Genomic DNA, 14,090 nt, shown 5'->3' on the forward strand with positions numbered 1-14,090 from the left:
TAAAACAAGGGTTACTTGAAAACAAGCACTGCAGTATCATGATACTTGATCTGATCACCACGATGGCTACTGACTAACAGGCAAGACACGTAGACAGCTTGGAGATGCTGGATGAAGGAGGATTCACATCCTGGGAAGGATGGAGCAGCACTGTGTGAGATTTCAACACACTACTCAGCACAGCGTGCGATTCAAAACTATTTGATTGTTTATTTCTGGAATTTTCCATTTAATGTATTCAGTCTGCAGTTGACCTCAGCAGAAAACAAAACCACGGATAAGGGGGACTACTGTATTTGACAACAATGCAGAGTCCTTTTATGGACTGACACATAGTAACCTAGAGAAAAACTCTTTAAACTTTTCAGCTTTTAAAAATAGACATTATACAAAACAACAGATAATAGGATGTTTTTTTTTTCCAGTCAAATACTTGGCATCAGAAAAAAGCAGGAAAAATATCTTAAGCATTTTCTATAATTATCTAAAATTATCTAGATTAAACTTGAATATATCTACTGTACCTCATTAAGCACACTGTTCCACTGCCTGCCCTTTCTATCTGAAAATGTTCTCTCATTTTCAAATTGAATTTCTCCTCCATTAACTTACTGCTTAGGTATATTTTAATGGCTTTCCTTTCAACGTGAGCCCACTTGTTTTGGCCAGGAAATTATCTCATTTCCTTGTATAAAGCCCAGTTTCATTTCTAATTTTCAGTAATTGTATCCATTTCTAGGTGAATAATGTATGCCCAAACAAAAGGTCTCTTAAAACTGGCCTGTCATTTTCAATTCTTTCTCTCCCAGACACTGGTTGTTAATTTTCCTTACAATAATGCATGTCTGTTCTCTCTCTCCAATGTACTCTTATAACTAATACAGTGAAGCATCTGCACCTTGCTGTGTGAGGTCATCTCCTGATAGGAAGCTGACAGCTTCACACAGCAATGGGCAATGCAGATGTAGTGACTTTCAGGAACCTATCATCCATTTGCCTTCTGAGTAAAAGCCTGAGGAGAAGCACAATCCTGTCCTCAATTTGCCATTAACTTGAAATTCACAGGCTGAAAGCTTTGTCATAAAGAAACTCTGGGAAAAAAGTGCATTTTCTTTTAATCCTCAATACACATATTCCCCTACAGACTGTCTCTTACACATGCACACACTGATAGACATACATGTGTATGCATGCTCCTTCATACACATACACTCTGAAAAATTATATATATTCAACTATTATGATACATTTCATACATACACACACAGAGCCTTTTAAAACTTATCTGGAAGATGATCTGTCAATATCTTTCAATCTTTGATGTGTGTCAATTTGCCAATGGAGAGGGGGAAATGGTAGATGGCATTCCAAGTAGACAAACAAGCTTGTGGAAAGACATCATGTGCTGAAAGAACCTTGAAATTTTGTAAAACTTAGGAAGGTAAGTACATCTGGAACAGAACACACACACACACACACTGAGATTGTAGCTGTCATTTGGAGTGAAACTGGAAAGAATCTATTTGCCAACCCTGAGACTCTGGACATGACCCAAACACACTGTATGAATCAAGCATCTGAAATTAATCCAAGTGATACAAAGGGCATAAAATCATTTCAAGTAAAACAAAATTTATTAACCATTTTTATAAATACACATAATGTTAGTTAAGATGCAGTTACTTATGTTCTATTCCTTCATGGGCATAAAACACACAGCAAAATTTTAAAACATGAAACAAAAACCTGTGCAGCAGTAGGAGAGTAGTAAGGTAATTATTATTATCAGAATGAGGAAACTCAGTGAATTTTCAAACTCACACAACTCCAATGAGTTGATGTCTTCAGACTCAATAGCTTGCATGCTGCTATACCAAACTGGAGAGGGTCACTAAGAATTAGCAAAGAGGAAGCTTAGCCTATATAAATGAGTCTCAATGGAAGTACATGAAACTATTCTTAAGTTCCCATTAGAAGACCAGGCACCAGTGCAAAGGATCACAGGAGTGTGAAATGTAATATCCAGATTTAGGCAACTATTTTGACAGAAATTATTGCTATTGGATTATTTATAACAAAAAATGGAAATAATATATGTTACTGAATATGAAGCTAAATAATTGGGAGGCCGAGGTGGGCAGATCACCTGAGGTCGGGAGTTCGAGATCAGCCTGAACAACATGGAGAAACCACATCTCTACTAAAAAAAAAAATTAGCCAGGTGTGGTGGCACATGTCTTTAATTCCAGCTGCTCAGGAGGCTGAGGTAGGAGAATCGCTTGAACCAGGGAGGCAGAGGTTGCAGTGAGCCAAGATCGTGCCATTGCACTGCAGCCTGGGCAACAAGAGCAAAACTCCATCTCAAAAAAAAAAAAAAAAAGAAAAGAAAAGGCTAAATAATGTGTGTTTTATGTTTGACTATCATATGGCCATTAGAAACAATTTTCAATTAAATGGAAAAGATTTCCTGGATAATGTTAACATACACGCACACGCACACACAGAAAATGAAAAAAGAAAAAACTATACACATTATCACATGCAGTATGCTTTCAAACATAACTATTGTTTTCTATTTATCTAGCTCTGTATCATCTCTTGATCTCTGGAACAGACTATACTTTCTACCTATTTATCTGATAAAAATCGGATACTGGAGGAAACACAGCAAGTAGATATTGGGTGTTTTTCTCTTCTTTGTTTCTCTCACTACAATTTCCAGAGAAACTTGGTGAGGGAACACATACTCCACCAGTTTCTAGGATAGATACTTTTGCCTTATCCATAAAATTCACACAGTTACTTGGTGGCTTGTATTCAGATAACGAGGGAGAAATGTTGGCACAAAAGACTACCAACACAATAACAAGTCAATAAATATTTGTCCTGTGCCTATGAGGTTCTTGGCAAGAGAGATGCCCAGTCCTCGTGGAGTATAGTGGAGTCTACAAATGATAAAACAATCAACAATGTAAATGTAATAAATAGTATAACAGAATAATACAAAGTATTACTTTGAAAAGTTTTATAGAGGAAGAGATATTAACACCGAAGTCCTAAAGATGTGTAAGAAATATTCCTTTAGAAAGAAAGATCAAGACATGTGAAGGCTTTAAAAGAAAGACCCTTGCCATATGGAGGAAGTGAATGGTTTTAATAATGTTTAGCCTATGAGGTACATGTTTTAGGGGGATGGAGTGAAAAGATGAGGCTGTAGAAATAGTCATTGGCAAGTCCTAAAAATATCTAAAAGCAAATAGAGAAACTTGGGTTCCCGCTCCAGGGCAGTGAGAAGGTATTGAAAGATTTCAAGATTTCAATGAAGCTAGTTGAAGGGTAGAGGTGGTCAGATTAGCAGTTCAGAGTGTTTATTCTGGCTGTGTTGTGGAGTGCTATTTGGTTGTCAGCTAGTTACATGGAGGGACATCTGTTCTGAAGGCCATTTCAGTAGTGCCAGAAAGAGATGATGATCTCAATTAGTGTAGTAAAAACATAAGTAAAGAAAAAAATGTAATAATCTATAGAACTTAGATACAATGATGTGAATAGAAAGATGAGGACCCAATTATGACTGAATTGTCTTCTTGAGACAACTGGGATGAGATATAAGTGGCAAAAGGTGAAAAAACAAATTTTTTTCCCATAAAAATGTAAACTTATCACGTAAACATATCCCATCATGGATGGTAGTGTTCACTTGATAAAATTTACAGAGGCAGCAGCCCTGAAATGCTGTAAAGCAGCTTGTGTGTGTGTGTGTGTGTGTGTGTGTGTGTGTGTGTGTGTGTATCGGGGGGGAGATAAATTTAGAAATTGGAGGGAAAAATAAGAAAGGATGAAGAACTATGGAAAATTTTAGAGAGTTGTAGAAAGCACCCCTTTTGTGTATTCTCAGAGAAAATAGTGAGGATGGTACTCTGAGGTCTATGTTCTTGCGTATGCTGGGGAAAACATTGTAGGAGATAAAAACGGAAGTACTTAAAAATGTAATTGTGGCATAGATGCAATACATACCTACTTCTAAGTGACATTTGGGTACATCTGTATTTTTCAAGTTTTCTACAATAAGCAGATATCGTAAAACCCTTGACATTTACAAGGGATAAATCCCAAGACCTTTGCAAATTGCTAGCTTTGCAAATACAGAAAAGTTTGTATAGTCTCTTGACTTTCTCAAAAACTATATTTCCTTCAAGAAAAATAAATTTCCAGTGCATTTCCCTACACGATCAGCAAGTCTCACTACCTCTAACTATAAAATATATGTGTAGTCCATCTGACCTTATCATCTGCACTACTACCACTATAGACTAAACTAGCGGTTTCCAACCTGTTTGGCACCAGTGACCAGTTTCCTGGTTTCCATGGACATTGAGTGTTGGCAGGCAAGGGGATTATGGTTTTGGGATGAAACCATTCCACCTCAGATCAGGCATAAGTCAGATGCTCAGAAGGTGTATGCAACGTAGATGCCTCGCTTGCACAGTTCACAATGAGTTCAGCCGCCTATGAGAAGCTAATCGTGCATCTGATCTGACAGGAGGTGGAGCTCAGGTGGTAATGCTTGCTGGTATTGGTCCATGGTCTGGTGGTTAGGGACGCTGATCTAAGCAACATTATCTTTTTCTTGGAGAACTGCAATAGCTGCAAACATTGTTCTCCCAGTTTTCACTTTGACATGCACGTAACCCAGAATATGTATAAAATGTATCTCATATGTCACTCTAGTTATTAACCTTGTTCAATGTCTTTATACCACTTATAGAAAAAGAAATTTACATTGTCATGACTTGAAACACTCTATATTCTAAACTTCTAAATGTAGAACTTCTCCTGAGCTACCCCTTTGCATGTTTAATACATTGAGCCACACTTGCATGTGGGAGCATAAATTAACTATCATTAGCACATTACCTCACTGAGAAAAAGACAAAATCATCCTTAAAAATATTCCATTATTATTTTTTATATTTTTAAATTTTACTTTAAGTTCTGGGATACATGTGCAGAACAGGCAGGTTTGTTACATAGGTATACATGTGTCATGGTGATTTGCTGCACCTATCAACCCATCATCTAGGTTTTAAGCCCTGCATGCATTGGATATTTGTCCTAATGCTGTCACTTCCCCTTGCCCCCCACCCCCCAACAGGCCCCGGTGTATGATGTTCCCCTCCCTGTGTCCACATGCTCTCGTTCAACTCCCACTTATGAGTGAGAACATGCGGTGTTTGGTTATCTGTTCCTGTGTTAGTTTGCTGAGAGTATGACCAGAAATACCATTTAATTAATTTTTTGATTGAGAAATAAAAATTGTATATACTTATCATGTACAACATGGTATTTTGAAATACGTATACATTGTGGAATGGCTAAATTGAGCTAAATGACATATGTGTTACTTCACATACTTATACTTTTTTTTGTGATGAGAAAACAGATCTAACAGATCTACTGTCTTAGTTCTTTTCAAGAATGAAATACACTTTTATAAACAGTAGTTACCATGTTGTACAATAGATCTCTGGAACTACACATTCCTCCTATAATTTTTTAATCTTTGATGAACATTTCCCTCAACCTCTGCCCTCTGTCAACCTCTGGTAACCACCATTCTACTCGCTGCTTTTATGAATTCTACTTTTTAAAATTCCACGTGTATGTGAGATCATGTGATATTTGTCCGAGTCTGACTTATTTTACTTAACATAATATCCTCAAGTCAATCTGTATTGTCGCAAATGACAGGATTGCCTTCATTTTTGAGGCTGAATAGTATTCCACTATGTATGTATTACTGCATTTTTTTTCACTCTGTCGCCCAGGCTGGAGTTGCAGTGGCGAGATCTCAGGTCCCTGCAAGCTCCGCCACTCCGGTTCACACCATTCTCCTGCCTCAGCCTCCAGAGTAGCTGGGACTACAGGCACCCACCACCATGCCCAGCTAATTTCTTTTTGTATTTATGGTAGAGATGGGGTTTCACCATGTTAGCCAGGATGGTCTCGATCTCCTGACCTCATGATGTGCCCGCCTCGGCCCCTAAAGTGCTGGGATTACAGGTGTGAGCCACTGCGCCTGGTGCAGTTTCTTTATTCATTCATCCACTGATGGGGACTTAGGTTGATTCCATATTTTGGTTATTGTGAATAATGCTGCAGTGAACATGGGAGTGCAGGTATCTCTTTGACATACTGATTACATTTCCTTTGGATATATACCCAGCAGTGAGATTGCTGGATCATATGGCAGTTATATTTTTAATTTTTTTGAGGAGCCTCCATACTTTCTCATGATGGCTGTACTAATTTACATTCCCGCCTACAATGGGAATGCAAGGATGCCCTTTTCAACACAGCCTCATCAATAATTATCTTTTGTCTTTTTAATAGGCCTTCCAACAAGTATGAAGTGGTATCTTACTGTGTTTTTGATTTGCATTTCTCTGATGACTGGTGATGATGAATAGTTTTTCATATATCTGTTGGCAATTTGTGTATCTTCTTTTAAAAGTCTGTTATGATTCTTTGTCCATTTTGTAATCGAGTTCATTGCTTTCTTACAATTGAGTTGCTTGAGTTCCTAACAGATTTTGGATACCAACTCATCAGCTATATGGTTTGCAATTTTTTTCATGCTATTTATTCTCTCTTTATTCTGTTTATCATTTCTTTTGCTGTTCAGAAACTTTTTAGTTTGACATAATCTCATTTATCTATTTTTGCTTTTGTTGCCTCTGCTTTTGAGGTGATATCTAAAAAATCATTGCCCAGACCACTGCCATGGATATTTTCTCCTGGTTTCTTCTAGAAGTTGTGAAGTTTGAGGTCTTACATTTAATTCTTTAATCTATTTTCTGTTGATTTCTGCACATGGTGAAGGATAAAGGCCTAATTTTATTTTTCCACAGATGGATAGCCAGTTTTACCAACACCATTTATTAAAGAGGCTGTCCTTTCTCCATTGTGTGATCTTGACTTTTTTAATTAATAGACTATACATTTGTGAATTTATTGCTGGGATCTCTATTTTGTCCTATTGATCTATGTTTCTGTTTTCATGCCAGTACCATGCTGTTTTGATTACTATAGCTTTGTGATATATTTGGAAGCAGGTGGTGTGATGCTTCCAGCTTTATTCTTTTTGCTCAAGATTTCTTTGAGTGTGTGGGGTCTGTTGTGGTTCCATACTAATTTTAAGATTTTTTTCTATTTCTGTGAAAAATACCATTGGGATTTTAATAGGGCTTGCATTAAATCTGTCAATGTCTTTGGGTAGTAATGGACATTTTAACAGCATTAGTTATTCCAATTCATGATAATGATATATTTTCCATTTATTTGTGACTTCTTCAGTTTCTTCCATCAATATCTTATAGTTTTCAGTGTGAAGGTCTTTCACTTCTTTGGTTAAATTAATTCCTAAGTACAGTCATCCCTTGGTATACATAGGTGATTGGTTTCCTTAGCTGTAACCCTAACCCTAAACCTAATCTTAACTAAGATTTCCCATTAATACACAAATCTGTAGATGCTCAAGTCCCTGTGTATTAGTCTGTTCTCAGGCTACTAAAAAACATACCTGAGACTGGGAAATTTATAAAGGAAAGAAGTTTAATTGACTCACAGTTCCACATGGCTCAGGAAGCCTCACAATGATGGTGGAAGGCAAATGGGGCACAAAGTCATATCTTACATAGCAGCAGGCAAAAGAGCTTGTTTAGGGGCATTTCCCTTCATAAAACTATCAAATCTCATGAGACTTATCCACTATCACACGAACAGTATGGGGGAAACCAACCCCCCAATTCCATTATCTCCACCTGGCCCCATCCTTGAACGTGAGGATTGTTACAATTCAAGGTGAGATTTGGGTGGGAACACAACCAAACCATATAACCCTGGTATAAAATTGCCCAGTTGAGAATCCACAGACCCTTTGAAGGAATTGAATTGCTGCTGCAGATTCCATAGGACAGCCAAGAAACTGTGAGTCAGCTTGCTTTCTCACCTGGGAGGCATGTAGCCTGGGGCAAGTTATCACCACTGTTCACTGGCTACCTGGAAATAAACCCACTGCTGTTAGAGGAGCACAGAGGGAGTGAGACTAGTCTTTTGCGCTTTGGACTCTCTGGGAGCTGGGTGAGGCCTGTGCCTACCAGCTGTGCCCCACTTCCCTGGTGACCTGTGTGATGCAGCAGGGGCAGACATAATTCCCTTAGGAACATAACTCCATTGGCCTGGGAACCACACCTAAGAAATGAAATACGTGGCAACACAATATTAGTGCAGGACTTCAATACTCCACTGACAGCACTAGACAAGTCATTAAGCAGAAAGTCAATGAAGAAACAATCGACTTAAACTATACCCTAGAACAAATGGACTTAATGGATATTTGTCCAATATCCTTAATGGGATATTCTACCCGACAACTACAGAATATATATTCTATTCATCAGCACATGGCATATTCTCCAAGACAGACCATATGCTAGATAACAAAAGAAATCTCAATCAAGGCTCAGGCTGGGGGTATCACTAGCCATGGAGGTCCCCAGTTGGCAAAGTGTCTGAGAAAAATTCTGCATCAAAATCAAGATGGAAATTAAAATCCTGCATCAAAATCAAGATGGAAATTAAAAAATTATTTGAACTGAATGATAATAGTGACACAACCTATCAAAACCTCTGGGATACAGCAAATGCAGTGCTAAAAGGAAAGTTCATAATATTAAATGCCTACATCAAAAAGTCTGAAAGAGCACAAATAGACAATCTAAGGTCACACCTCAAGGAACTAGAGAAACAAGAAGACACCAAACCCACACCAAGCAGAAGGAAATAAATAACCAAATCAGAACAGAACTAAATGAAATGGAAACAAACACAAAAGATAAATGAGACAAACAGCTGGTTATTTGAAAAGATAAATAAAATTGATAGACCATTAGTGAGATTAACCAGGAAAAAAAGAGAAAAGATTCAAATGAGCTCAATTCCAAACAAAATGGGAGCTATTACAACTGATATAATGGAAATACAAAAGATCATTCAAGGCTACCTTGAACACCTTTATGCACATAAACCAGAAAACCTAGACGAAATGGGCAAATTCCTGGAAATATACAACCCTTCTAGATTAAACCAGGAAGAAATAGAAACTCTAAACAAACCAATAACAAACAGTGAGATTAAAATTGCAATTTTAAGTTACCAACAAAAAAAAGTTCAGGATCAGACGGATTCACAACTGAATTCTATCAAACATTCAAAGAAGAATTGGTACCAATCCTATTGACACTTGCAAAAGATAGAGAAAGGGAATTCTCCCTAAATCATTCTATGAAGCCAGTATCACCCTAATACCAAAACCAGGAAAGAACATAACAAAAAAAAAAGAAATCTACAGATCAATATCCCTGATGAACATAGATGCAAAAATCCTCAACAAAATACTAGCAAACCGAATCTAACAGCATATCAAAAAGATAATCCACCATGATCAAGTGGGTTTCATAGCAGAGATGTAGGGATAGTTTAGCAAGTCAATAAATGTGATAGGCCACATAAACAAAAATCACATGATCATCTCAATAGACACAGAGGAAGCATTTGACAAAACCCAGCATCACTTTATGATTAAAACCCTCAGCAAAATGGCATACAAGGGACATACCTTAAGGTAATAAAAGCTATCCATAACAAACCCACACCCAACACTATACTGAATAGCAAAAGTTAAAAGCATTCCCCCTGAGAACTGAAACAAGACAAGGATGCCCACTTTCACCAATTCTATTCAACATACTAGAAGTCCTAGCCACAGCAATCAGATGAGAGAGAAATAATGGGCATCTAGATCAGTAAAGAGGAAGCCCAAAATTTCACTGTTTGCTGATGATATGATCATATACCTAGAAACCCCAAAAGACTCATCCAAAAAGCTCCTAGAACTTGTCAATAAATTCAGCAAAATTTCAGGATATAAAATTAATGTACACAAATCAGCATCTCTACTATATACGAACAGCGACCAAGTTGAGAATCAAATCAAGAAATCAACCCCTTTTATCACAGCTGCAAAAAATAAAAATGAAAAGATACTTAGGAATATACCTAACCAAGGAAGTGAAAAACTTCTACAAGGAAAACTATAATACAAAATACTGCTGAAAGAAATCATAGACAATGCAAACAAATGGAAACACATCCTGTGCTTATGGATGGGTAGAATCAATATTGTGAAAATGACCATACTGCCAAAAGCAATCTACAAATTCAATGCAATTCCCATCAAAATACCACCATCATTCTTCATCGAACTAGACAAAACAATCCTAAAATTCAGATGGAACCAAAAAAACAAACAAACAAAAAAAAAGAGCCTTTGTAGCCAAGGAAAGATTAAGCTACTGGAGGCATCACATTACCTGACTTCAAACTGTAAGGCCATAGTCACCTAAACAACATGGTACCAGTATAAAAATAGGTATATAGACCAATGGGACAGGATAGAGAACCCAGAAATAAAGCCAAATACAGCCAACTGATCTTTGACAAAGCAACAAAAACATAAAGTAGGTGTGATGGTTAATAAGGTGTGCCAACCTGATTGGATTGAAGAATGCAAAGTATTGTTCCTGGATGTGTCTGTGAGGGTGTTGCCAAAGTTTAACATTTGAATCAGTGGACCGGGAGAGGCAGACCCACTCTTAATCTGGTTGGGTACCATCTAATCAGCTGCCAGTGTGGCTAGAATAAAGCAGGCAAGGGAAGATGAAAGAGCAGATCTGCTGCGTCTTCCTGCCTTCATCTTTCTCCCGTGTTAGATGCTTCCTGCCCTTGAACATCACACTCCAAGTTCTTCAGCTTTTACACTCTTCGACTTACAACAGTGGTTTACTAGGGGCTCTTGGGCCTTTGGCCATGCACTGAAGGCTGCACTGTCAGCTTCCCTACTTTTGAGGTTCTGGGACTCAGACTGATCCATCACTGACTTCCTTGCTCCTCAACTTGCAGACGGCTTATCGTGGGTCTTTACCTTGTAATCATGTGAGCCAATTCTCCTTAATAAACTCCCTTTCATATATACATATATTCTATTAGTTCTGTCCCTCTAGAGAACCCTGCTAATACAGTGGAGAAACGGCATCCTATTCAACAAATGTTGCTGGGATAATTGGCAACCCACAGGTAGAAGAATGAAACTGGATCCTTGTCTCTCACCTTATACAAAAATCAACTCAAGATGGAGGAAGGACTTAAATTTAAAATCTGAAACCATAAAAATTCTATGAGATAATATTGGGAAAACCATTCTAGACATTGGCTTAGGCAAAGACTTCATGACAAAAAACCCAAAAGCAAATACAACAAAAACAAAGATAAATAGATGAGACTTAATTAAAAAAAAACCTTATTCACAGCAAAAGAAATAATCAGCAGAGCAAAGAGAAAACCCACGGAGTGGGAGAAAATCCTCCCAATCTATACTTCCAGCAAAAGACTAATATTCAGAATCTACAAGGAACTCAAACAAATAAGCAAGAAAAAAACACACAATTCCATCAAAAACTGGACTAAGGACACGAATAGACAATTCTGAAAAGAAGATATACAAATGGCCAACAAACATATGTAAAAAAAATGCTCAACATCACTAATTATCAGGGAAATGCAAATCAAAACCAAAATGCAATACCACCTTACTCCTGCAAGAATGGCCATAACCAAAAATCAAAAAGTGATAGATGTTGGTATGTATGTGGTGAAAAGGGAGCACTTTCACACTGTTAGTGGAAACGTAAAGTAGTACAACCACTATGCAAAAGAGTGTAGAGATTCCTTAAAGAACTAAAAGTAGATCTATCATTTGATCCAACATTCCTACTCCTGGGTATCCCCCAGAGGAATAGAAGTCATTATACAAAAAAGATACCTGCACACGCATGCTTATAGCTGCACAATTTGGCAATTGCAAAAATATGGAACCAGCCCAAATGCCCATCAGTGAGTGGAAAAAGAATATGTGGTACATACATATACCATGGAATACTACTCAGCCATAAAAAGAAACAAAATAATGGCAGCAACCTGGATGGAATTGGAGACAACTATTCTAAGTGAAGTAACTCAGGAGTGGAAAGCCAAACATCAGCGTTCTCACTCATAAATGAGAGCTAAGTTATGAGGACGCAAAGGCATAAGAATGATTCAATGGACCAATGGACACTGGAGAATCGGAAAAGGATGGGAGGGGGGTGAGGGATAAAGACTACCTATTGGGTACAGTGTGCACTGCTCATGTGATGGATGCACCAAAATCTTACAAATCATCATTAAATGACTTATTCATGTACAAAAATAAATAAGAAAAATATTGCATATTGTTTGCATATTACCTATGCACATTCTTCCACATATTTTAAATCATCTCTAGATTACTTATAAAACATAATATAATATAAATGGTATATCAATAGTTACTATTATGTATTGCCTATGAAATCATGACCCAAAGAATTCTGTTTGGTTGGGCGTGGTGGCTCACGCCTGTAATCCTGGCACTTTGGGAGGCCAAGGCAGATGGATCATGAGGTCAGGAGATTGAGAACATCCTGGCTAACACAGTGAAACCCCGTCTATTTAACACAGGGTAAAAATACAAAAAATTAGCCAGGTGTGGTGGCAGGTGCCTGTAGTCCCAGCTACTCAGGAGGCTGAGGTAGGAGAATGGCATGAACCTGGGAGGCAGAGCTTGCAGTGAGCCGAGATCACGCCACTGCTCTCCAGCCTGGGCAACAGAGTGAGACTCCATCTCGAAACAAGAAAAAATTGTTCGTACATTTTCAGAACAGAAATTTTTTTTCTAAGAATTTTGGATTCAGGTTTGTTTGAATCTGTGCACATGGAACCCATGGATACAGAGGGCCAATTGTATTTTATTTTACTTTTTTGTAGCTATCCAAAATGAAATTGTTTTCTTGATTTTTGGGGGGTGGGGGGTAGTTCCTTGTTAATGCATAGAAACCCAACTGATTTTTGTATGTTGATTTTTTATCCTGCAACTTTACTGAATTTATTAGTTCAAACAGTTTTTTGGAAGAGACTTTAAGATTTAAGATTTGAATGCCTTTCAAGATGGATTAAAGCCTTACATGTTAGACCTAAAACCATTAAAACCCTGGAAGAAAACCTAGGCAATACCATTCAGGACATAGGTATGGGCAAGGACTTCATGTCTAAAACACCAAAAGCAATGGCAACAAAAGCCAAAATTGACAAATGGGATCTAATTAAACTAAAGAGCTTCTGCACAGCAAAAGAAACTACCATCAGAGTGAACAGGCAACCTACAGAATGGGAGAACATTTTTGCAACCTACTCATCTGACAAAGGGCTAATATCCAGAATCTACAATGAACTCAAACAAATTTACAAGAAAAAAACAACCCCATCAAAAAGTGGGTGAAGGACATGAACAGACACTTCTCAAAAGAAGACATTTATGCAGCCAAAAAACACATGAAAAAATGCTCATCATCACTGGCCATCAGAGAAATGCAAATCAAAACCACAATGAGATACCATCTCACACCAGTTAGAATGGCCATCATTAAAAAGTCAGGAAACAACAGGTGCTGGAGAGGATGTGGAGAAATACACTTTTACACTGTTGGTGGGACTGTAAACTAGTACAACCATTGTGGAAATCAGTGTGGCGATTCCTCAGGGATCTAGAACTAGAAATACCATTTGACCCAGCCATCCCATTACTGGGTATATACCAAAAGGACTATAAATCATGCTGCTATCAAGACACATGCACACCTATGTTTATTGCGGCACTATTCACAATAGCAAAGACTTGGAACCAACCCAAATGTCCAACAACGATAGACTGGATTAAGAAAATGTGGCACATATACACCATGGAATACTATGCAGCCATAAAAAATGATGAGTTCATGTCCTTTGTAGGGACATGGATGAAACTGGAAAACATCATTCTCAGTAAACTATCGCAAAGACAAAAAACCAAACACCGCATGTTCTCACTCATAGGTGGGAATTGAACAATGAGAACTCAT

Source organism: Nomascus leucogenys, chromosome 19 (genome assembly GCF_006542625.1).
Source record: "Nomascus leucogenys isolate Asia chromosome 19, Asia_NLE_v1, whole genome shotgun sequence".
Lineage (NCBI taxonomy): Eukaryota > Metazoa > Chordata > Mammalia > Primates > Hylobatidae > Nomascus > Nomascus leucogenys.